The sequence below is a fragment of the Scardinius erythrophthalmus genome (genome assembly GCF_964197995.2).
Source record: "Scardinius erythrophthalmus genome assembly, contig: HAP1_SCAFFOLD_46, whole genome shotgun sequence".
Classification (NCBI taxonomy): domain Eukaryota; kingdom Metazoa; phylum Chordata; class Actinopteri; order Cypriniformes; family Leuciscidae; genus Scardinius; species Scardinius erythrophthalmus.
Genome location: NW_028296543.1, coordinates 675,185 through 700,116, shown reverse-complemented (window position 1 = coordinate 700,116; position 24,932 = coordinate 675,185). Strand labels below are relative to the sequence as shown.

The window sequence follows — 24,932 nt, the reverse complement described above, 5'->3', positions numbered from 1 at the left end:
CGGGACTGGGTGAGCTCGACATCTTGGCTTACTGTGGTGAGAGAAGCACAACACACACACAAAAAGAGACAAAATGCAAGTTTGTTTTAGGGTTAATGAGCTATACTCATACGGGCTATGCCGTCTATGAGAATTTCGGGGCTAACTGATGCCGACAGTTAGCGGAGCCAATTTCGTGGGTATGGGTAAAACCCACAATAGAGATTTTGACAGGCGGTAGCCTGGGGGTCGTCTAGCGACGCCCGCTTTGATCGTCACTCTTTTATTCAGCTTTCCTGGCGTCTCTCTTAGGTTCTGTCTCAAAGTGAAATGAGAGAAACAAATCACAACAGAATGGAGAAAAAGACAAAGTTGACGGTAGGGAAGATCAAAAGGGAAACACAACACAAGGAAGTGAATTGGTCTGCAATGAAATGTCACAAACAATAACACGAGGAGCGTAAAACAAAACAAGAAAATAAAGAGGCCTAAGCCTATTAACACTGCTAGAGTTCCTGATAGGGCCAGGAGATGCGTGGATTATCGGGACAGGACCTCGGAAGAAGGTGTGTCTTGGAGAGAAAAAGGTGGGCCAAACACTTAAAATATACCCGGAGGAATATCTAGTATTCTGTGGTTCAGAATAAGTGGATGGGTTCTATCAAATTTTAGTTTACCTGGGGTGAATAGAGGTCATCCAGGTGGAAACCAGCGGGCGCGGTCAGACCCTCCGACGGTCCCAACACCAGACGGAGCGCAGTGTCAGTAACGCCGGACAGATGATCCCCGCCCACCGGAAACCACCAGTGATGACGTCTCAATCACCACAGTGCACTGACTGAGTCCTGCCAATAGATACACAATAAGGGATTAAGATGTTAGACTTAAAGTAAATTAAGGCTTTCTGGTTTCATCAAATTGAGTAAATATGTATGCAGGAGTCAGAGGCAAAGGCTTTACTAAAATAATGATACAACGTAAGGGAATTATAATAATTGATGGTAATTATCGGAATAACCTAACCCCCCGAAGAGACTGGAGAAAGAGGGAAGGAAAAAAAATATCAATGAAATAAAATTTGAATAAACAACACAGGCTTGAGACGTAGGCAGAGGGATAGGGCCCGACAGTGAGTTTGTGCCACAAAGGTGAGGGGCGTATTTCCTCTCAGTGGTCCACCTGGTTGAGTAGACACAATTTTAAATTAAAATTCAAACTAGTTTAAATTAAAATTCAAATAAGCATGCAAGGAGAGGTCCAAATAATAATAATAAGGAAGGAAAGAAAATTAGAATGATAACAGTGAAGTATCAATACTAAAAATAATTAAAACTGAAATTCAGAATGACTTCCTATAATCCTTACAATAACACTGAAGTTATTAGTATTGATTATAAAATAATCAAACGAGAAGGGTAGCAATGTTGAGACACTTCAATGAGACTGGGGGTGAAACAGATATTGATAAGTCGACCCAAGATGGCCACACGGTGGCGTGCTTCTTCCTAGGTGGACTATCAATGAACTGAGTGAATCACATCTAAGCTTTAATTCGAAAAGTTTTTTTTTTTCGAACTTCACTTAAAGTGTGACAGTCAAAAACAGAAAAGAGAATTGTCTAACTCCGAATAATATCAGCATAAACTAAGCTTTGAATGCAGGTAAGTATCTGAGAGTTAGACCGTTCATTCTATAATCGGGGAAAAGAAGAGAAAATTAATGCAGGAAAAAAAAAATGAAAGCAGGTATTATCTGATTGCCATCCACCAGGTGGCGTTATTGCGCTCATGCAGACTGACTTCAGTGGGAGGCGGCGCTCACGCAGGATGACGTCGGTGGGGGCGCGTAATTTGAGAACTGCCACACACCTAAAGGCTGCCCTGTAGTGTTGGTCAGTGAGTGGAGTGATTCAGCAATTGAGACGGCAGATTTTTATCTGTGGAATCACAATACATGGGCTCATTTTGCGCTCGGTTGCATGCGAAAAATGACGCGAGTTTCACAACATGTGACTAACAGGGATTACACGTCTGTTTAATTACACATTATACATGAAACGGTTTAGATAAAAACAGGAATTAGCCTATCATCTGTTTTAATTAATAGAGCTGTGAGCAAAACAGGCATTAAACTTCTGTTTAATTACACTTTATACATGAAACGGTTTAAATAAAAACAGGGATTATCATGTTTTAATTAATAGAGCTGTGAGCAAAACAGGGATTATCCGTCTGTTTTAATTAATACAGCTGTGAACAGGAATTATGCTTCTGTTTCACCTCCCATAAACATTAATCAAAATAGCACTTTATGATTTAAATGCATAGGTTCACAAAATTGGATAGCTAGGCCAATTTTTGACCAGGAGTTTTATCGATGCTAACGATATAATAATAAGGCCTCTTACGACTGAAAACTGAGGCATCTGCTCAGATCAGATTTACGTCTTCGTACTAAAAAGAGATTCCTTCGTCTTATTTAGTCGGTTTAAATTATATTACATGTACCAACTGCAAAGAGTTTGCTTCGTCTTTACAGGGACAAATGTAATATTATGAGCTGCAGTTTTAGCACTTAACAGTGATAAAAATGCTTAGACATTTTTGAAACTGTTAATTTGAAGAGCTGAGCTGAGCTGGCTTTGTGCCTAACGTCAGCTGAGTAAGTTCGCTTTAGCGACTTACCTCACAATTCAAAATGCGCGTGTAATGTTACAATTATCAATAGCCATAATACACATTCAACTGAAACTGAACTTGTCCACCAAATAAAGTTTGAAACTGCCTAAAATGACTCCACCAAACATGTAACATAAACGACTCTGGGTAAATGCGAATTAGCTCAAGGATATAGGGAATTTTGGAAATATTAATAATCATAACTCATGGTCATAATTCATAAGTCGCATGTACATTTACTTTATCAATTATCGAGATTACCTTGTTCTGTAACTGGTCTGGTCATCAGTCATTCGTCCAGCGAATAAATGTAAGATCATCACAGTTAAGAAAGGGTATTTACAAACTGCAAGAAAGTTTATCTTCTGGCCACGAACATCAAACTTTCTGAGTTTATTAATTAAACCTACTCAAAGTAGTCTATAATATCGAGCGTGTAGCTTAGATCTTTTATTTCATTGACTTTAATAAGGTGGGGCTTCAAACACAGAGACAGTTAAAAGTATAAATGGGTTTATTAATAAAATGGCACACACTAGAGATTATATAAGCTACAAATATAAACGTACGTAAAATGCAAACAATAAAACAAACAAACACTTAAACAAACGAGAACATACGTGATCAGAATGAAAGAAAGAAAGAAAGAAAGAAAGAAAGAAAGAAAGAAAGAAAGAAAGAAAGAAAGAAGAGAAGAGGAAAAAGGGGTAACTTAATTCACAGACCTAAGAGATAGACACCTGAAATCAGCTTTTAGAGGGAGATCAAAATTACTTGAGATTGAGATTTTGTACTCTTTCAGTGGGATGCTGGAAAAGGACGCGCGTGTGCACGGGTCCGGCTGGTTTGTGTCTAGCGTCGTCTTCCGGTGTCGTTTCGCAAGACGATGTAAAGGCTCACTTGAATTTAACGTTACCGAGAAAGTTCAGATCATTTCCCTTGTGGAGGGGAAAGGCAGGGATGAACTTGTTGAAGTTGCAAAAGACGGCAGGGCAGCTCCTACATGACGCAGGGGTATGTGTCCCAGAGAGAGAGACCAAGGCAAGGCCTGGTCCAGCTGGTTCCGTTGGGAGGAGGAGCGCTGCGCGTGGAGAAGAGAAAGGTCACACGGGCGCTGGAAAATTACCCCCTAGAGAATAATTAACCAGAGCTGCCTTCCTAAGGACAAAGACGATGTGTTCGACACCCTCATGATTCACTTAATGTGAAAAGCAGATGTCATTGTTGCTACATCTTGTTCACCGTAGAGAAAGATGAATGTAGGGTACACAGGAAAAGTAATCGTGAAGACACTGAATTTGACATAAAACAGTATAATCACAAATACACTTACATTGCTGTAAATTAGTTTTTACGAATGGCTTGCTCTAACTGTTGTCTGTTCTCTTCGTCAACAACACGTGCTTTTGCACCACCTGCTGGTGAGGTCGACTAACAGCAGATGGAGAGTATGCTCGGTAATCTACTGCTTTTCCTGCAGTTCCTGGATGTCAATGTTGAATTTACTGTCGAATTTGAACCACTGAATTTGTGGAAGCGAATTTGCAAAGTGAAATAAAATGGACCGAAAATAGCATGTTGAATATTATAGGTTGTATTTTTAAATAGTTTGAATATTTTGGAAGTGAAATTATGGAAGGTGAATAAGGATTTTTTTAATTTTTAATAATGAAAATGTGTTTGAAATGTTTTGAATTGAAATATTCACAGCTTAAATATTCAACCATGCTGAATTTCAGCCCATAAAAATACAAGCCCTAAAAAAATGCAAGCATGGTTAATGCAATGCATATTTTTTCAAGTAGAGCAACTCAACAGGCTTTTTTGTTTCAAAAAACATTTGGCATTATTTTACTTCTATACACCTGCGTCCTCGTCATAGCATTGCTAGGTACCTAGTTGATCACATGTTTAAAGAGCAAAGCGACATCTTTTGCCAGGGTCTTCATAGATGGTGACTCAAAGATGGTGTAGCCCAAAAACAAGCCTAATAAACTGTGGTTGTACAAAACACATTAACATAAGTGGTGGTTTACACCGGTGCCTACACTCATATGTAAGGAAACATCTCGGGTTACTCAACGTATCCATAGTTCCCTGAGAGGAGGGAACGAGACATTGTGCCACAGCTGATGCTATGGGGAAACTGCCTTTCTCTGAAAATGCTGAAGCCTGATTGAATCACGCTTATGTAACTGCAATAGCCAATGTAAATGGTGCTCACGCGCTCGAGCGAGGGGCGGGTCCAACCTCCATATAAGCTCGCCGCCGAGTGTCATTGCCTCCAGCACCGCCCAACACAGGGCTAAAGCCATGGAATTAGACCAATGCAATGCAATGAGAGGAGATTGAAGAAACAACAACAAAAAATTGGTGCACTCACAACACATAATCAGTTTAAACAAGTGGATTAGACAGCCCATAAGCTCATGCACATAAGTGAGACACAGGTAAAAATAGCAATGTCACACACAGTGAGGCAGGCAGCTGCAGCTGGAGCCCCTGAAAATACCAACGCAGATTTGTAGGATGTGCGATGAATATATAAAGAACATATTTAGAGACCCAGCATATAGTCCCGCAACGAACACCTTTGCAAGCACTATAGCAGCAAACAGACTGGCATCAAACGAGGAAGATTTAATCGTCTCGCGCCCCATAGAAAGCCCGTTATTAAGGGGTGCTTGCTAACTGAGCACCCCTCAATAGCAGTATGAAAAGCAACTATAGCAGCTACATAAACTTTCAATGTAGAGGGCAAACCTCCAGCATTCTACCAGTCCTGCAGAAACAGGCTTCCAGGTTCTCATCCCAGGCTGCACACCAGGCTGAGAACACATTCCACTTGAGAGCATACAAACGCCTTGTTGATGGAGCCCTCGTCTCTGCTATTGTGTTCATCGCTCGCTGTAGAACATCTTGCCAGTACCCGATGTGCTGACCTGCCACACATTCAAATCCCATAGCTCCTGCCTGGGATGTCAAATGGTGCGCCTCGCCTGTGAAAGGAGGTCTCTCCTCAGAGGGATGGGCCACGGAGGGGCCACAAGCAGGTACACTGGCTCCAGAAACCATGGCTGGTTGGGCCATTTCGGCGCTATTAGCAATAGTATCTTCTTTATAAAATCTTTATCTTTATAACAATTTGATTCATTCATTACTATAGGAGAGGAAGAATTTTCTAAACTTGTTAAATCATCTAAATCGACAACATGTATGTTAGACCCTATATCGACAAAGCTACTGAAAGAGACACTTCCAGGGGTCATAGATCCTCTTCTTAATATCATTAATTCATCTTTGTCATTAGGATACGTACCAAAAACTTTTAAGCTGGCTATGATTAAACTGCTTGTTAAAAAACCACAACTTGCCCTAACCTACAGAATTAGTCAATTACAGGCAATCTCAAATCTACCTTTTCTGTCAAAGATACTAGAAAAGGCTGTATCTTCACAACTATGTTCCTTTTTAGAAAGAAATTAAATCTGTGAGGATTTTCAATCAGGATTTAGTACTGAGACAGCTCTCATTAAAGTCACAAATGATTTGCTCTTATCATCCGATCGTGGTTGTATCTCTCTATTAGTGTTATTCGATCTTAGTGCTGCATTTGACACTATCGACCACAACATTCTTTTAAATAAACTCGAAAATTATGTTGGCATTAGTGGAATTGCATTAGCATGGTTTAAATCATACTTATCTGACCGTTATCAGTTTGTAGCAGTAAATGAAAAGATGTCTTATCGATCACAAGTTCAGTGTGGTGTACCACAAGGTTCAGTACTAGGACAGTTGCTGTTCACTCTGTACATGCTACCCTTGGGAGATATCATTAGGAAGCATGTTATTAGTTTTCACTGTTATGCTGATGATACGCAGCTCTATATTTCTTCACACCTTGATGACACTTACCAGTTCACAAAATTAACGGAATGCATAGCTGATATAAAAAACTGGATGACTAGCAACTTCCTACAACTTAATTCTGAAAAAACTGAGATTCTAATTATTGGACAAAAAACTTCCTCACATAATAATGTAGAATACTGTCTAACACTTGATGGCTGGACGAAGACTTGACAGTAATTATGTCAAGTCTTCGTCGTCGGTTAGGAACCTGAGTGTGCTCTTTGATACTAATCTTTCATTTGAAAGTCACGTGTCTAGCATCTGTAAAACCGCATTTTTTTCATCTTAGAAATATATCTAAATTACGTCATATGCTCTCAATGAAAAATGCAGAACAATTAGTTAATGCGTTCATGACATCAAGGCTAGATTATTGTAATGCTATTATGGGTGGTTGCACTGCACTCTTAATAAACAAACTACAGCTGGTCCAAACTGCAGCAGCTAGAGTTCTTACCAGAACCAGGAACTATGACCATATTGGCCCGGTTGTGTCAACACTGCATTGGCTGCCTATTAAACATCGTATAGATTTTAAAATATTTCTGATCACTTACAAAGCACTAAATGGTTTAGCTCCCCAGTACTTGGTTTAGCTCCCGTGCTCTTAATGCATTATAGTCCTTCACGTCTATTGCAATCTCAATATTCCGTCCAGTTGACAATACCTACAATATCAAAATTGACTGCTGGCGGTAGATCTTTTTCCTATTTTGCACCAAAACTTTGGAACAATTGTCACAGGTCGGGGTGGGCCAAGCCAGACTGCACCCACCCCTGGAAACCGGGTACCACCTCGAGGAACGTGTCAAGGACCAGACAGACAAGGGAATAAAGGAATAACAGTTTTCTTTATTAAGTTAAGAGCAGTAATTTGAAAAATCCTAATTAAAATATTTTTTTTTTGTCACCAGCGGGAATTCGATTGCCCCCTGGACCGTAGAGGGGAGAACGATCGTGGCGGCCCTGCAGCTCGTTGGAGAGGGATCAGGAGGAAACTCACACCGTCTAGGTAGGTCACTGGGTAAGTAATCTTTACAGGACTCAAGAGGAAGTCGTGGTTATACGGACCCCATTCGGACTGGAACCAGGTAAGTACTCATGGGCGGGAGTGGAACAAGTTCTGGATGCTGCCCCAGAGGTAAGTACCCAGGGAGCGGTTGCCTCAGACTCGGACGAAGCACAAGGACACAGGTGGCGAGCGGACCGGGCCAGGAGGGGAAACAGGTAAGTGTATCCCGGTAGGTGTCCTTTATGCCAGACCAGTTAGAACGGGGGCCTTTAGCCGGGACGTGAGGGAACCTGGGACAACAGGAAGACACTTCGATCGAAGCACGAGTCGCAGCGAGGAGCGGACAAAAGTTGGAGACAGATCAACAATTCACTCGGTGTACTAGTTCACTCGTGCCACACACTTTCCAAACTCTCAACACCACTTCAGTGTTAGTGCATATAAACAACGGATCCGATACTCATCACTTTGCGTCTTCCCCACTGCTGACGATAATCCTTGGGTTTTCGTTGATCAATACTTCACTCTCTTCTTTCCACTTCTCAGCTTCAATCTTCGCCCGCTTCACAGCCCAGCCTCAAATACAAAACAACCCGCCGACAAACACAGTATCTCACGGGAGGAGAACCACACGACAGTCTGCTTCCTCTCTATTTTTAAAGCCCCATCTGAATACGTGTCCCTCTCACAACACTCTCTGTAATTACTCCACACCTGCTGTCAATCGGGCAATTGGCCTTGCTGCCATGGCAACAGATTCGCAGTGCAATAGAGACGGGTGTCCACTAGAGGTCTCCACAACAACACTGCATTCACAAGGACTTTAGTTTTTTCTCTAATTTTTGTCACACCGTGACACAATCTTCCTAACATTGTCCGTGAAGCAGACACACTCTGTCAGTTCAAATCTAGACTAAAAACACATCTCTTTAGCCTAGCATACAGATAACACATTATAGATTTCTCTAATTCAATGTTAGGCTGCATAGTTTAAGCTGCACTCCCCATAAATCCTGATGTACTTGTAACATCATAAGTAGGATAGCGTCTATGTTAATATTAGTCTCTCTGTTTATCCGAGGTTTACCGCAGTCCACCAAATCCAGGCCGTATCCAGATCTGATGAAGGACCTGCACCTGGACATGATGACAACGCAGTCCTGAACTGTCAACCAGTCCCTCCCCTATTTACTGAAGTCAGCCGGATCCCGGCCATATCCTGATCAGATGGTGGACCTGCACCTGGACCCATCCATGACGCATCCCTTAAGTGCCAGCCTCATCAGTCCTGTGAAGGCCTCATCAACACGACAGCCATCGGCACTGATCCTAAACAAACTCGTCTCCATACCGGCGTGATGACTCCGACCTCCAACCAGATGGAACTGGATAAATATTCTGATCCAATCTGACTTCTGACCTGTAATGCTGCCTGGATCATAATCATACACTGTTCGCTCGTTGGCCAGAGGAGAACTGGCCCCTGACTGAGCCTGGGTTCTCCCAAGGTTTTTTTCTCCATTCTGTCAACTGATGGAGTTTTGGTTCCTTGCCACTGTTTGCCTTGGCTTTTGGCTTGCTTAGTTGCGGACATTTAATATTCAACAATATTACTGATCTGCCTTACTTAAGGTGGACGATGACGCAATTTTCTTCTAGAAACAAACTTTGCTGTATTATTTTCATGTTATCACTGTGAAGCTGCTTTAATACAATCTGTATTGTAAAAAGCGCTATAAAAATTGAAGGTGACTTGACTTGACTTGACTAGTATCTCCCTTTCCTCACAGATTTCATGCAGCACTAGCAACATTACCTTCACCAGAGGGAAAATATATTCAGAGAATATAATGAGAGAGAAGAACAGAGGGCAGTGGGCATTCTCGAGGCAAAGAGGTTCCATATCAAGTGCACCATCTGGGTGCAGCCTCCATTCCCCGTGTACAATGCATGTCCGCCCTGCAGTTTAACCTGCCCAGTACATGAACTGCTCAGATTAAGATAAATTGTTGATCCGCCCATAGGAGGAAACGTCTCGGTTACTGATGTAACCCTCGTTCCCTGAAGGAGGGAACGGGAGACGTAACGTCGACGTGACGACGTAATTGGGATCACTTCAGGGAGCCCTATCAACTTCGAGTGTCTACAGAACAAGCCAATGAACGTTGGCGTGCGTGAATCGCGTCACGCGCCCCCGCCCCGCAGCGCGGGTATAAACAGGAAGCGGGCGCACGCACACATTGTTTTTTGCTGAGGAGCCGAGATTTGTGACGGCCATGCAGCGATGGTCAGCAACTGTGGCGACGGGACGTTACGTCTCCCGTTCCCTCCTTCAGGGAACGAGGGTTACATCAGTAACCGAGACGTTCCCTTTCAGTCGCTCACGTTCGACGTAACGTCGACGTGACGCCGTAATTGGGATCCCATGGAAAACGCCACGGTTGCTGCCACATCCAGCGCCCTACGCAAGACTCTCAGACCCCCAACTGCTGGGGCGGAAGACCTGCGTAGAGGGAGTTCAACTGCTGTTCCATTATACCCCACACAGCGGAACTCTTGGATAACACTGGGAAAGCGTACTCTCCAGGGGAAAGAACGCTGCGGAGCCACATCCTGCCCGAAGGGAGGTAACATGTGGAGAATACACATATGGACTGGCCGAAGGGGCAGTGCGACATATGGAATGTCACTGGGGTGGCTCCAGCCGAAGGGGGAGACTACACCGACAGTGACGGCAGAGCAGACTCTGCCGAGGGAAGACACGGGCTCACCGCAGGGAGCTGGTCGTGGAGGAATACACATATGGGATCGCCGCAGGGATCACCACATATGGAACCCAGCCTAGCACAAGTTACACAAGCATACAAGCACTAGGCCTGGCGTCGGACGCTCCGCAACGTCCGACTGCCGAAGGGGTGCGGAGGAACTCACAGGGTTCGCCAAGTGGGGAACTCGACTGGAGTAAAAAGCGCACGTATCCGTTCCTAGGAAGGGAGTGGCGCAGCAAGCCGACACTAGAGCGGGAACTTCTGTGTTACCGGCTAGTAGAAGCGAGCACACAGGAAGAAACCGGCTCAACACGTAAGCTATAAAACCTAGCGAACGTGTTAGGTGTCGCCCAGCCCGCAGCTCTACAGATGTCTGTCAGCGAGGCGCCATGTGCCAGCGCCCAGGAAGAAGCGACACTCCTAGTGGAGTGGGCTTTCAACCCAGGCGGGCAGGGCACGCCTTGGGCTTCGTAAGCCAAGGCGATGGCATCCACTATCCAGTGGGCCATCCTCTGCTTGGAGACAGCCTTCCCTTTCTGCTGGCCTCCGTAACAGACGAAGAGCTGATCTGAGGTCCTGAGGCTTTGCGTTCTGTCCACGTACAGACGCAGAGCGCGAACGGGACAGAGAAAAGCCAGGGCTGGGTCTGCCTCCTCCGAAGGCAGCGCTTGCAGGTTCACTACCTGGTCCCGGAAGGGAGTGGTAGGAACCTTGGGCACGTATCCGGGCCGGGGTCTCAGGATGACGTGAGAGTTATCCGGGCCGAATTCTAGGCAAGATTCGTCGACCGAAAATGCATGCAGGTCCCCTACCCTCTTGATAGAGGCCAATGCAACCAGGAGTACTGTCTTACAGGACAGAATTTTTAACTCAGCTGATTGCAGAGGCTCAAAGGGTGGTCTCTGAAGTGCCGAAAGGACCAGAGACAAGTCCCAAGAGGGTATAGAGAGTGGGCGAGGAGGATTCAGTCTCCTCGCTCCCCTCAGGAACCTGACGATCAGGTCATGCTTTCCCAAAGACTTACCATCAACAGCATCGTGATGTGCGGCAATAGCGGCAACATACACTTTAAGGGTGGAGGGAGACAGCCTTCGCTCCAGCCCTTCTTGCAGGAAGGAAAGCACGGCTCTGATCGAGCAAGATCGGGGGTTCTCCTCATGAGAGGAGCACCAGTCAACGAACAGGTTCCACTTCAATGCATAGAGGCGGCTCGTAGAGGGGGCTCTAGCGGAAGTGATGGTGTCAACTACCGTAGGGGGTAGGTCGCTTAGAACCTCCGCGTCCCGTCCTGGGACCAGACATGGAGTTTCCAGAGGTCTGGACGCGGGTGCCATAGGGTGCCCCGTCTCTGAGAGAGCAGGTCCTCTCTCAGAGGGATGGGCCAGGGAGGGGCTGTCGCGAGGAGCACTAGTTCCGGGAACCAGGTCCGGTTGGGCCAATACGGCGCGACTAACAAGATCTGCTCCTCGTCCTCCCTGACTTTGCACAAGATCTGTGCAAGAAGGCTCACTGGGGGAAGCGCATACTTGCGTAGGCCCCGGGGCCAGCTGTGTGCCAGAGCATCCGAGCCGAGGGTCCCCTCGGTCAGGGAATAGAACAACTGGCAGTGAGACGTGTCCGGGGCGGCAAACAGATCTACCTGTGCGGTCCCGAAGCGCCTGAAAATCAGCTGGACCACCTGGGGATGGAGTCGCCATTCTCCTGGTAGCACCTGCTGCCGTGAGAGCTCGTCGGCTGCACGGTTGAGCAGGCACGGAATGTAAATGGCACGAAGCGACCTCAGATGCTTCTGACTCCAGAGGAGGAGATGGCGGGCGAGTTGTGACATGCGGCGGGAGCGTAGACCACCTTGGCGGTTGATGTACGCAACGGTCGCAGTGCTGTCCGTACGGACCAGTACGTGCTTGCCTAGAAGCAGCGTTTTGAAACGGCTCAGTGCAAGACGTACTGCTAACAACTCGAGGCAGTTGATGTGCCAATGCAGTTGAGGCCCCGTCCACAGACCTGAAGCTGCATGCCCGTTGTACGTGGCCCCCCAGCCGGTGGTAGAGGCATCCGTGGAGACCACAGAGTGCCTGGACACTTGTTCCAGGGGAACACCTGCCCATAGGAACGAAGGGTCCGACCACAAGCTGAGAGTTTGGCGACAGTGCGGAGTCACTTGGACCCGGCACGAGCCGCTCTGCCACGCCCATCTCGGGACTCGATCGTGGAGCCAGTGTTGGAGCGGCCTCATATGAAGCAATCCGAGCGGCGTAACCGCGGCTGCAGATGCCATATGCCCCAGGAGCCTCTGAAACAGTTTCAGTGGTGCCGCTGTTCTGCGTCTGAGCGTGCTCACGCAGTTCAACACTGACTGGACACGGGCCTCGGTGAGGCGCGCTGTCATGTTGATCGAGTCCAACTCCATACCAAGAAAAGAGATCCTCTGCCCGGGGGTGAGTTTGCTCTTTTCCCAGTTGACCCGAAGCCCTAGGTGGCTGAGGTGACTGAGCACCATGTCCCTGTGTTCGCACAACTGCTCTCTCGACTGGGCCAGAATCAGCCAGTCGTCGAGGTAGTTGAGGATGCGAACACCACGCTCGCACATGGGAGCAATGGCCGCCTCCGCGACTTTCGCGAAGATGCGGGGCGACAGGGCCAGCCCGAAGGGTAAGACCTTGTACTGATATGCCCGTCCCTCGAACGCAAAGCGGAGAAACGGTCTGTGTCGAGGGAGAATCGAGACATGAAAGTACGCGTCCTTCAGGTCGATCGCTGCAAACCAATCTTGGGGACGGATGCATTTGAAAATGCGTTTCTGCGTAAGCATCTTGAACGGTAGCCTGTGAAGGGACCGGTTCAGGACGCGCAGGTCCAAGATTGGTCGTAACCCACCACCTTTCTTGGGTACAATGAAGTACGGGCTGTAGAAGCCGGTCTTCATATCGGCTGGAGGGACCGGCTCGATCGCGTCCTTCGCCAGTAGGACTGCGATCTCCGCCCTGAGCACGGGGGCATTGTCCGCCAGAACACGGGTGAACAGGATGCCCTTGAAAGCAGGGGGGCGCCGGGCGAACTGAATCGCATAGCCGAGTCTGATGGTACGGATGAGCCAGCGAGACGGGCTGGGAAGCGTTAACCAGCGAGCAAGCGGGACTAACGGCACCACAGATGTACCCGGGGTGGGGCAGCGCGGCGGAATGCAGGGACCCGACTCGGACGGCACAGCAGCCCGAAGTGGGGTCTGAGTGTGTGGTGCAGCACATACCTGCTTCCGTCGAAGGGCAGAGTGAGTGTGTGGAGGCGACAGCACGTCCGGAACACAGCCACTGCTGCTCGCTGGCGATGAAAGAGGGGCTCGGGAGTGACAAGGCATGGCGGCGTCGTCGACTGCCAAGCGCGCCCTCTTGGGGCCCAGAAGCTTCAGAAATTGCTCTTTTTTTTGAAAATGTGGGTCAGTGGCGGAACAAAAAGGAAAGGAAACAAAAGATTCTCCGCCCGGCCCTCCACCGGGGGAAGGAGTGGCGCCTTCGCCATCTCCTGAAGAGCAACTTGATCCACCTCTGGGCCGCCCGTCTCAGGGTCGTTTGCACCGTCGCTTGCCTCCTGGTTTGGCAGCGGCCTGGACGGGTGGGGTCGACTTCCTGCGGCTTGCTCCGCGCTGAGGCCTGGATGATGGCTGCTGCTGCTGGGGCCTGGCGGGAGCGGAGGACGCCGCAGAAGGCCGACCTCGGCGACGAGTAGACGGAGGGTCTGCGGCCGGCGGACGGGTGGGAGCGGCAGCGGTCCGCCGGGGCAGGATGTGTCGGATGGCCTCCGTCTGCTTCTGTGCGGCCGAGAACTGTTGGGCAAAGCTCTCGACCGCGTCGCCGAACAACCCAACCTGGGAAAGAGGGGCATCCAGGAACCGATATTTATCGGTGTCCCACATATCCGCCAGGTTGACCCAGAGGTGGCGCTCCTGGACCACCAAGGTGGACATCGCCTGACCGACTGAACGTGCGGTTTCCTTCGTCGCCCGGAGGGCAAGGTCGGTTGCCACACGGAGCTCCCGGAGGAGCTCTGGGTCAGAACCACCCTCGTTCATGTCCATGAGCGCCTGGGCCTGGTGGACCTGCAAGAGCGCCATGGCATGGAGGGCGGAAGCAGCCTGTCCACAGGCCTTGTAAGCCTTCGCCGTTAGACCGGACGAAAACTTACAGGCCTTGGACGGGAGGCGTGGATTACCCCGCCAAGAGGAAGCGCACGACGGCCCGCTCCACTGGGGGGATATCCACATACCCCTTAGCTGCCCCGCCGTCGAGGGTGGCGAGGGGTGAGGAGCCACTAGAACGGCTTCGGGCACTATACGGTGCCTTCCACGTCCTAGAAAGCTCCTCATGCACTTCCGGAAAGAAAGGTACCGGGGCGGCGCACTGAGAACCAGCACGGCCTGCCCCGAGAAACCAATCGTCCAACCGAGAAGGTTCGGGACGTGGTGGAGGATTCCACGCAAGCCCGACCTTCTCGGCGGCCCGGGAAAGCATAGCAGTCCATTCTGGATCTGGCTCGGACAACGCTACACACCCCGAGGGGGGCAACGCAGCCGAGTCGTCATTTCCAGAGGACAGCTCCCCCTCCGATGCTGCGATCGACATCTGATCGTCAGCTGGGGCCCCAAAGGAAACGGTTGGTCGTTCCGGGGAAGGACCAAGACGTTCACTAAGGGGCTCCAATGGCAGCAGCGTATGTGAGGCATGAGGGGCCCGCGGAGAATGACTCGACGGGGAAGCCCTCACGGTAATCCTCAGATCACCCTGGTCATGCGCCAAAGTAGGTCTATTCTGCGGGGCAGAATAGACTCTAGATCGGGGCATAGGCGAGGGGACTGCACCTCCCTTGAGGTAAGCGAGTCTCGATCTTAACGCTGTGATAGTCATATTCCCGCAATGGGAACATGAACTATCCACAAAAGCTGCCTCAGCGTGCTGAATGCCCAAACACGAGAGGCAACTCTTGTGGCCATCTGCTGGCGCCAGGGAACGACCACACCCAGAAACGCACAAGCGGAATGACATCTTGAAAAAGACGCAGGGTCACGCTTGTGTTGCTCTTTTAGTTGAAAATAAAAAAGGATTTGAAAAACTCTCTTTGTGTTGAGGCACCCAGGGGTAGCCGCAGTGTGAATGCACACACAGGGGAAACGCCCACCGAACCGACACACACACACACAGACACAAACACAGTGCTGTGAAAACAGCAGTTGAGAGCTGCAATGCTCGCGGCCACCACTGATCGCGCCGTCACACCAACACAGCAACAGAGAGATGATCCTCTTTTGAAGTCTTCAAACAGCTGATTCTGATAGACAAAAAGTCTCATAGAAGCTCGGCTCCGAAGTGAAAGACAATGTGTGCGTGCGCCCGCTTCCTGTTTATACCCGCGCTGCGGGGCGGGGGCGCGTGACGCGATTCACGCACGCCAACGTTCATTGGCTTGTTCTGTAGACACTCGAAGTTGATAGGGCTCCCTGAAGTGATCCCAATTACGTCGTCACGTCGACGTTACGTCGAACGTGAGCGACTGAAAGGGAACGTCAGCCTCTGCAGCACGCCTGAACACACACCTCCCTGGCAATTGATGTAATCACCGTCATATTGTCCGTTCAAATTAGAACATGACGGTCTCTCACGTACAGCAGGAATTGTTGCAGAGTCAGATGAACAGTGTTACGGTCGGTGGCTTGGTCTGTGTCTTTGTTTTCCCCCTTCCTTGTTCTTCTTAGTGCCGCTCTATCCTTTTGGAGTGTGTACGCGCTCTATCTCTCTCTTAGGTGGACACACCTGTTCGTGATTTGAGTGGCTGATTGATGGAGCTGACTGATATAAATGCCAACGAGGAAGAGAAAGAAAAGCGACGACAGATCTTGTGGGCTAGCTTGCAAAAACATGTGTCTTTAGATCTGTATTTTGTTTTTTATTTGTTAGTTGTTGTCTGTTCTGTTGAATTCGTTCCCTGGTTGGTATGTTCGTTATTATTGTGACGTCTGTTGTGAGTGAGTAAATAAATAGATTTGATTGATTCAGCCATTTATTCATTCTTGTTTATATTATGTAAGGCGGGTGCCAAAAAGTCTGGGCTGCCCCTCGAGAGAACAGAAGGCTCTCCTGAGAATTAACATTTGAACTCTCTTTGAACTAACATGTAACAGCAACATCCGAGACGCAGCACCCAAAGCAGCTCACACCTCACTTGGACAATCTCCCCCTTCTCCCACCTTCTCCTCCTCACCTAAAACTCACTGAAAACCTATGTAATGTTAAGGATGTACAAAAAGTAAATATGCATGTTTGGTTAAATTTAAAGTGTCTCAGTGCGCCTGGTAAAATCGTCTCATTCTCCCAACTATAATGAAAAGCTAAAAGAAGTTATAAAATATGAAAAAAGTGATGTGTCCCTTAGAATTGCTGCATTATTTGCCCTAAAACGCCTAAAAAGGCATACCCAAAATAAATTGGATGCTGTTCTTGAACCATTTGGAGTATATGCATGGTTTTGGTCTCTTTTGAAAGGGGACACTTTGAGGTTTGTTCCTAAACTGAATCACTGTAAGTCTTACTGTTATTGAGTAATAGAACTTTGAACACACTAAAAAAGGGGGAACAATTTTCCGCCAAAATTTTTTTTTGTAAACAGATGCCTGCAGATAACTATAGCTGGGAGGTATTAGCTGGAAAATACAGTGGGATCACAGCAGGAAGCCTTACCAAGCCCAATTTAAATGTTGATAACAATACTGTCATGAAGGTAAGAGGATCAGACAGCAGATGCGGAGAAACAGTCACTTTAATTAGAAGCAAAACTTGCCAGAGAGTTCAATAAACAGAATGGGTTCTCAAAGGGAAACTTAGAACTACAAGCAGTAGTAAAATGTTCAAATAAGGTCTCGGCTTGTTGAAAAAACATAAACAGCAGTCAGCCTGGGTGAAATGGGATTCTCAGAAGATAGCTCCGTAACAGGAAAGGTGCAGGCTGAAGTTTCCCGAGGGAGAGTAGAGGCAAGCGGCGAATCTCCGACTCAGTTGATCTTTCTCAAAGGCTATCGGCTCCACAAACAGCTTCTGACCTGACGAGACTATGACAAGACACGACACGACATGATAGAAACAGAGATTAAATCGACGTTCTGCAGTAGGGAGATTATGCAATACTCAGGCAAAGACAGGTATAGACAGGGGAGAGAAATAGGAACGCTAATCAGAGGAAAAGGGGATTCAGGTGAGGGAAATGAGCGATGGCAAATGGTAAAGGATAGACAGCTGTGAAAATGAATGAGGAGGTGTGTGCGTAAATGAGGAAATAGCGCTAACGTGTGAGAGTGTGTGAGAAAGAAACAGGATCATGACACAATACCTTGGATAATGAGTGTTTTACACGTTTATCTAAGTTTATGTCTAGGCGCTTCCCAAAAAAGGCCACTTGGAGACTCCAAATGACTGACACTTTGTAACCACAGACACATAACATGCTGCTATTCTTGAATGCTTTACTGTATAGCCATAATGTTGGGCTCTAATGAAAGGTTACACTTACTGTGCATTCACACCAAAACGTGAATAGCGCGTCAAATTTGCGTCTACCGCGTCTAGTTGGACGCTTGAACATTTTGAATCCATTCGCGCGTCCAGAGCGAAATTGACGTGCATAAAAAGCAAAAGTTTGAAGCGAAATTGACGCGTGTCTGAGGTGAAATCCACTTGTCTGTTTGCAAGATGGCTGATGTTGATCAAGCATTCTTCGAGAGAGTTACTGCATCAGAGCGAGCTAGGATCACCCTTCAGGACACCAACTACAGGCGCTCTATCCCAGCTGCAGAGCGCCTGTCCATCTGTCTTTGGTTAGAAAATGTATATGAAATTTTAAATACAGTATATTAAATATTGAAAATGTTTTTCAAACTGTGGTACAGATACCACTGTTGGTGCTCTTTTTAGTGATACTCACTAGTATATAATCACTTTCTAGTGATACACAGTTAACTGCTATATTGAATATTATATTCTGCTATATTGCTATACTCCATTTTGAATGAGTGACTCCGGGCGGGAGTTTATCCCATCACTTCACCACGTGACAGCAACAAGCAGGCTCCTGACTGGTTAACACGACGCCAAAGTTCCGATTTTTCAACTCAGGCGTCAGACGCAAATTCGCGTCAAACGCGTGAATGCACAAAAGGCACCAAATAAAATCATTAGCACGTAAAGCGCGTATCGCGCCAGACACTCGACGCGTGAATGAAGGCCAATTTATACTTCTGCGTCGGTTGCGCGCAGTAGGTACGGCGTAGTATACGCATAGACGTGTATCATACGTTGTACCCTTCGCCGTACCCTGACGCGCACCTCCTCATAAATGTAACTACACGTCGCGACGACGCGGACCGCAAGATCTGTGATTAGTCGGCTTGGTAGCATCGCATTTCCTCCTACGCATTTCCGGCGTGTTCTTCTGCACTGCCCATCATTTTTAAATTCAGTTCAACCGTCAACAGGTTCAAGGATCGCACGTACCATCTCCTCCGATGCCTTCTCTCGTTTCTGCCTTTGAGTTTTAGTAATTTCACTAAAATTAACTGTTTTTCCACCTCGATAAGCTCCAACTCCAACATGATCCGCTCTCTTTCAGTCGCTTAGTAGCCTAAACTCAAAACAGCCGCGAGGAATCTAAACACAGTGGAACATTAATGACGAGGGGAGGGGCTGCTTCAGAGTAGCAAGCAGGCTGAGTAGAAGCTGCGTAACCTTGTTAACTTCTCTAAGAACCTTGTTAAGTTCTTTTTGTTTTTTTTACACTCTTTCATCCAATGCCCAGGTTTACCACAGTAATTACAGCTGCCCTCTCTCTTAGGACATTTGCGTTTCTGTTGATTCTCTGTTTTGACCTTAAAGGATGCTGCTGCAATTTTTACTCTTGCCTTGACATCAGAGTCTCTTTCCCAAGTAGCTAAACTGTCCAAGTTGTTTTGCAGGGTTCTATTGGACCATGTTAATTCTAAGAAAGGCAATGCATTTCTATGTTCTGACAAAATACCATCAAACCATGCCCGAACTAGGGGACCATTATCATCTAGCACCTTCTCTGAGGTGTCAGCAATCCCGCTGTGTGCTGCAGCGGTCTGGCAAAAACTTTCAGTGTACTCCCACACAGTTTCACCCTTCTTCTGTACACAACTAGTGATCTTTGACCAGTCCACTTTTGGTCCAACAATGTTCTTTAACACTCTCAGAACTCCCTCTCTCAATTCATCTTTTCTGGCATTTTGAAACTCAGAATTGTTTACAGCACTTTCAAAATCATTGAATTCTGACTCAGTCAAGATCTGTGATACTATCTGGGTGACTTCTGCCAACGAGATGTCATAGAGACGCTTTTTGATGATCAATGCTCTTCTAAATTAAGAAAAATTTGTGCGTGCTGAGGGTAAACTTTGGGATAGTCTCTCTATATCTTTAGGACATAAAGCTGTGTTGACTGCTTGTATGGGGGTTGCAGATGGAACTGGATCAACCCCTTTTCCCCTACTCTGAGCCTTTTGTCTAGCTCCACACACTTCAACTGCATTTACATCTTTCATCAATCCAGCAATGACATTGTCCTCTATTCTATAAAAAGACTGTAAATCAGGATAGCTTTCATCTGACTGTTGGTCTTCTGAGTCACATTTGGTTGAGGCTTTGTTATGGCCCACCTTGTCTGTGAGACAGGACACTTGAGTGTGCAATTGTTTGTTCTGTTCTTTTAACTTATCAATACAACGAACTTGTTCTTGTACAATGGATAAGCTAAATTCTCTGTGGCAGTAGATCATGCCTTTTATGTTTTTCTTCCTGATACATGCACCCAACACCTTCTTGCAATCTTCAATAGACCATACTTTTTCTGGGTGAATGCCAAATTTCTTTGTCAAATTCAATCTGACTGACTCAGTCACTATGGAGTCCATGCGTTCTCCTAACAAAGACTTGAATTCACTGTCTGTCCATAAAGGTGTAGCTAGTCCAGCTTTCTTAGTTGTTGGAATCAGCCTAGCATTCCTTCTAACCATTTTGTGAGTTTCTTTGTTACCACACAATCAACAACACTAAACTTATCTGATCAACAGAGGGTACACGTTAACACAGATCAACTATTGTTAACCTTCCTTGTCCAGAGCAAAGGATAACACAAATTACTAGCACTTTACGCTAATCTTCCCTGCCTGAAAACAGAGGATAAATTTCATCTCTAAAAGAAAACTTTAGAGGATAACTTAGTTAACAAAACCCTGCAGCTGTCTATTAACTCTTCTCTGACGGCACAGAGGATATCAAACTTGTACTGGTCTTTAAAGGTTCTTTTGAATAGAGTAGCACTCACCAACCCTTGGTTGTAAAGAAAGATTCAGTATGGAAATCTTTGTTCAGCTGGAAGTTTCGCTCTGGACTCCAAAAGATGCAGTCTGGAATGCAGTCAGATCTTTGTTGAGCTTGAAGTTTCAAACTGGATTCAGAAGATTCAGTCTGGAACTTAGTCAGATCTTTGTTGAGCTTGAAGTTTCAATCTGGATTCAGGTGAGTTGCTCTATCCGGGTCACGGCGCCAAAACTGTTGGGAATTTCTTTTCGTTCTTCAAAGCAGAGATCAGGAGATGTTGGGATCGCGTTCAAACAGAAGTTATTCTTTATTGAGAACTTAGCGTTGCTTTGCTACAGTTCTTCCAACAATCTAATCTAACATAACTTTACATGGTATCTTATAGGCATTTTAGGAGGAGGGACTTTTGGAGGTGGAGACAAATCAAAACAAAGCACACAAAGGTAGTGATGATTTGATTCTATCAAGCGAAAACCAGTTAGGCAGGTTCTCTGGCTCAATCAAGAGAAACTGACCCAATCAGCATAATCCCATCAGTCTGACTGTATCACCCATACCTTCACATGATCATAGAGACAAAAGCACAGCTGTACATTGAGTTTAATGGTCAGGAAATGCATAAAGACAAAGGGTGAGGGTGAGAGTCTCAGCAATTGACTCATTTAGAGAACAGGACTGGCAGGAATCTCTTGATATAATCATCATAGCCGCTGCTAAACTTTCTCAGTTTATATTGGAATCTAAATTAAAACCTCAAATGCTAAAATCAGTATTCTTCATCGTGATGTTATGTAAGGAAGCATATCTGAAATAGATTCTTAAATTTGTAATCCTTCAGTAGTGAACCAAATCCTCCCACTCTGGGGAGCACCAATTCAAATTGAATCTGACCAGGGCACACACTTCACGGGTCAGGTGATGAAACACATATGCCAGATGCTGAACATCAAACATAGATTCCACGTCCCATATAGGCCGCAGAGCTCCGGTATGGTGGAACATGTTAACCGCAACATAAAATAAAGCATCTCGAAACAAGTAGCACAACACAAAAACCAATGGATTGATGCCCTACCCACAGTTCTAAGAATACTGCAGGCAACTCCTTCAAAAGCCACAGGAATCAGTCCATTCGAACTCATGACTGGAAGAGTCATGAAGCTGCCTGTCGACCCAGAAATAACTCCAGCAGACCTGGGGCCTCTCGTGACTCTACAGTCTGTGCTAAACCAATTACGAGACAGGCTGGAAGTGTTACATGCACCTGCTGCTCTGAAGCAACAGCAATCAGACTTAATAAATGATGCACAATTCAACCCAAACTCTGAGGTAAAATTCTCAGAAGGAGACATGGTAATGATACGTTTTTGTGAAGCAAGGTGCATTCACACCCCGATGGCATGGCCCATATGAAATTAAATCTATGCAACAGCAGTGTGGCCACAATTGTAAAAGGGAAACTGTGATGGTACCACATGTCTCAGTGCAAATCATTTAAAGGTACACAGAATAAATACTAACTATCACTGTCTTCTCTTCCTGCATTCCAGGTTGACTGCAGCGATCCCATGGAGGCCGGATGAAAGGAATGTGTCCGGGCCCATGTGCATCAGACTGGGCCAAAGGGTTTCACTCACACACAACCTGAAATGTGCAAGGTGGGTGTGGAAATACTCCAAGGGGCCGTCCACACCAAAAATCACAGTCGCACCCATAGAGAAAGCTACATGGCCTCCCTGTATAGTACCAGATCCAAATTGCACACCACAAATTTTCTGTAGTTCAGGTAGCACCCACCCACCTACAGAAAACATTTCAGGATACATTAGAGCACCAGAATTCATGCACAACCTCACTGCCTGGTATCAACTTAAAATAGATCCAGGTGACAGGCGACATGTAAACTCTACACGAAAACAACAACAATGGCATAGACCCAAAATTGTGCTGTAATGTTAAAATTTGGAACCTGCAACATATACTGTAGGTGCACACATACAGAAACACATAATGACACACACATAAGGTTCACAGAGTTAATGTATGATCTCACATTGTACACACCTAATGAGCAAAAACCAAAAACTTTTGTGTGGACTAATCGAAAGGAAGGAACGTATTGTGTCGGAGAATGTTCACATAGCATAGACAATTTCACCAATCCACACAACTGTTCATAGACTGTTATATATTGTTTCAGTTTGACCACCTGTGGATACACTAAACCCAAAAAGTGTCCGTAATTGCACTCAATTCCTCCTGGTGGAGTGATTAGAGGAAACATCAAGAAGACTTTATTACATGATGTAAATTTGGTAATGAAACATGTAACTTAAAACATTTCCAACATACTCTCTGCCTATACAAAACATTGTAATGTTAATAATGAGTCATATGCATGGCTACAGTCACGAATCGATGATTTAATTTCTGATTGCAAAGACAGACTTGCCGTCCAAATTCCACCTGTTCGGTCAAAACGAGACCTGCTCGGCAGTATAGCCGGCTTGTTCAGATCAATTAATTAAGCAGCCAACACCTATAAAATAACCAAACAATCCCAATTCTCCACATGATTGACAGATCAGATGGCCACTGGTTTTCAACACATCACCAATAGCAATGATAACATTATCAAAGCGGTTCGTTCCAAGGCGTGGGCGCTTCTAACGATCAGCCAAACATTGTTAAATCAGACCCGTACCATTGAACGTGACTTAGCCTGCAGATCATATGCACAAGATTTGTTCACTGCAACAAGACAGGAAATGTTAGACCTTCATCTTCACAAGACCCCGAGACATGTTTTGAATGATTTAATTGAGGTTTTTGATTTACAGCTGGTTCTCTTCAGAAAAAATGAAAAATGTTAAATATTCAGAACTGTTATCCACAATTATGATGTATAATGGAAACAAATGTATTGGTTGCATTGGGTTTTTTGCCACTTTTCCTTTAATCCACCCAGATCAAGTTTATACAAATTCCACTACTCCACTCCATTGGAGTGGTAGTTAAAGATCAGGTAATTAAATGGGATCAACTCCCTGAATACATGACTTTGAAGGATACTGAGACCTTGTTTACCAGCTGCACTTGTTGTCATTTGTTTGTTGTCAAACTCACAATTATGTTGTATGTACGTACATGTAACACATTGCAGCCTTTCTCTTCCAATGATAGCAAACTCATAAATGTTGAATCGTTGCATGGCCATTCAAATGGTGTTCAAGTGTCTCATACACAGTGGTGCGTCATCAGTGAGATGAATTCGTTCACATATCTAGGACTGACCTGCCCTGCTAATAACTCCTTTTGCTTGGAAGTGACAGAGGACTTTTCTATGGGCCAGATCGACATCCTCAGAAGGATGCCAAAGGACGCCGAAGCCTCTCCATGGTGGGACGACACCTTTTATGAACATGGAACACAAGCTTTGGTCGACACAATGGACCTGGTACAGAACGTCATCCTCCAAACAGACTACCATCTCTCTCAAGCGCAAGTGGAGACAAACTTGGCACAAAAGACTGCAGAGATTCTGTCTAACTCATCTACTCGATCGTCACAGACTGCATACACCTGGTGGGACTGGGTACTTCGAGGTTGTGCGGTTGGAAGCGCACTCATCTTTTCCTTTACGCTATTCCAATGTTGTTGCTTCCGACACCTCATCAGATCAGTAAAACCATCCATCAACACTATCTTAACTCTCAGCCCCTTAACCCTCAGAGGTCGGCAATCACGCCGGCGTGATCTGCTCGCTTTTTTCCTTATGAGTTGAATTGAGACCCGAAATACTCTTTTGACTTTGATTTTACAAAACAAGTTTCATACATCAATCGATTCTGTTAAATGTGTATTATTTTTGTGTATACTCACAATAAAAACAAAGTGTTGTGCTTTTTGCCAAATAAAGAAAAATAAACATGAGGCGAGTTCTGCCTTCTCTCTGCCAGTGTAGACCATTCTGAAACGCGTCCGAAAATCTGTCGTAACTCAGCGAATACTTCTCACACAGGCACGTGAGATATGTCTTTATGAAGCTTGAAATCTCTTCTTTAAAATGAAGTAATTCATATAAAAAACAAATATTCTCATTTTATGTAATCCAAGGAAAAGCAAGGAGAGGTACCGTTTTTTCGTTCTCCCTACATTATCTCTAATAAGCTGCGGCCGCCACGCCCCCGGCGCTATTCACATG

General features: G+C 46.0%; 1 pseudogene across 1 annotated transcript; it reads left to right on the top strand.

Annotated features, from left to right (window-relative positions):
- Positions 1–23,067: 23,067 nt before the first annotated feature.
- Positions 23,068–24,512, top strand: LOC308686215 (annotated as a pseudogene). Its single transcript has one exon. The product of its transcript is annotated as an uncharacterized misc_RNA (transcript).
- The last annotated feature ends 420 nt before the right edge of the window (positions 24,513–24,932 follow it).